We start from the raw sequence: 1,965 nt of genomic DNA, 5'->3' as shown, positions 1-1,965 counted from the left end.
GAAAAAGCTTTTAAAAAAAATATATATATATATATACACAGAGAGAGAGAAAGAGAGAGAGCCCTAGTGGTGCAGTGGTTAGGAGTTTGGCTCCTAACCAAAAGGCCGGTGGTTTGAACGTACCAGCTGCTCCAAGGCAGTCTGCTTCTGCAAAGCAAGAAACCCTATAGGGCAGTTTTATTCTGTCCTATATGAGTATAGAGTTGCCGTGAGTCATAATCGACTCAATGGCAATGGGTATTCGGTTATTGCTGTCTTTGGGCAATGGATTTGTGGATACTTACTTACTTTATTCTTCATATCGCTCTATATTATTTGCATTTTCCTTACAAATGTAATCATAAAAAAATTATTTTAACTTCAGGAAAAAATAGAAACCATGTACCTGGAAGGCATTTGAGTCTCCATGGGTTTCTCCTGCAGCCTGTACAGGAGAGAGGCCTTCCTACACCACATCTAAGCAAGGAAAGTAAGGTTTTAGGTCCACTGTTTTTTGTTCCCCTCCCCTCCCTGAATCAAGAAGGATTTGAAATGCAGGAAAGAGGTTGGTACTCAGAATCAAGACAGCTGGGCTCAAACACAATGCTAGCAATCACTTATCAACCTCTTTAGAGTGTTTGCACAGTTGAGAAATGGAGATACGATAACATCTAATGTAAGGCTGGAGCCTTGGTGGTGCAGTGGTTAAGAGGTTGGCTGTTAACCAAAAGATTGGCAGTAGGAATCCACCAGCCGCTCCTTGGAAACCGTATGGGGCAGTTCTACTCTGTCCTGTAAGGTTGCCATGAGTCAGAATCAACTCCATGACAATGGGTAGTGTAAGGCTGCTGCAAGGGTTAACCAAAATAATGTTCGTGAAAACATAAGGCTCAGTGCCAGATGGTAATAATCACTAACATATTGAATGCTTACGATGTGCTAGGCACCGTTCCGTGAACTTTAGATCCTTGCTACTGAAAATGTGGCCTGTGGACCAGCAGCAAGGGTGTTGCCTGAGAGCTTGGTAGAAATGCAGAATCTCAGACTTCACCCAGACCTACTAAATCAAAATCTGCATTTTAACAGAATCCCTGGGTCATTTGTGTGCACATTAAATTTGGAGAAGCACAGCTTTACATGTCATTTAATTCCCTTCATCACCCTAGAAGGTGCTATGTTGTTCCCATTCTACAGGTGAAGAAATTGAGCCTCAGACAGAGTACTTCACTCAAGGTTAGTAAGACACAATCTGATTCCAGTAGTTCAAGCTCCAGAGCCCACGAGCTTAACCATTCTGCTTTACTGCCTCTAATAGCAGCTGTCCTGCCAGAGACAGTGGAAATTACCTATAATTCCATAGCCCTTCCTGCTCCACTCAAGCTGTTTCCCCTGGTGCAGGAATGGCCTGGAGCACATTTTCCAACTGTGAAAATGAAACTGGGAGAAAATAACACTTGAAAGCGCTGGGCTTACTAAGCCAAAATAGATTTAAAATAAGTCCTTGTAGTATCTTATTCTTTCTCATTTTCTTTTACCATTTATTATCACCAAAGGTAGTTCTCTATGTTAGCATTTGTCTAAATGTCTATTTGAACAGTTCTTTTCTTCATATTAATAGATCCTGCCCAGAGGGAGACACTTAACGTTAATGGAAACCTCCATGCCTAGTAAAATGCACATCATGTGTTCAAGTTATAACTAAGGCCAAAGGTGGATTACAAGTATTTAATTTAAACAGCAAGTTCAAGGTGGTGGTATTTTAAAACTTTGATTGCTAATAAACCTAACATTTGTATATCACCTTACAGGCTGTTTTTTGCATATGCTGGGTATGTTATGGAAACCCTGGTGGTATAGTGGTTAATTGCTATGGCTGCGAACCAAAGGGTTGGCAGTTCAAATCTGCCAGGCCCTCCTTGGAAACTCTATGGGGTGGTTCTACTCTGTCCTATAGGGTCACTATGAGTCGGAATAGACTCGAAGGCA

The sequence above is a fragment of the Elephas maximus genome, chromosome 9, assembly GCF_024166365.1.
Source record: "Elephas maximus indicus isolate mEleMax1 chromosome 9, mEleMax1 primary haplotype, whole genome shotgun sequence".
NCBI classification, from domain to species: Eukaryota; Metazoa; Chordata; class Mammalia; order Proboscidea; family Elephantidae; genus Elephas; species Elephas maximus.
The sequence above is the reverse complement of the archived record's forward strand: the minus strand, read 5'-3'. Positions refer to the sequence as shown.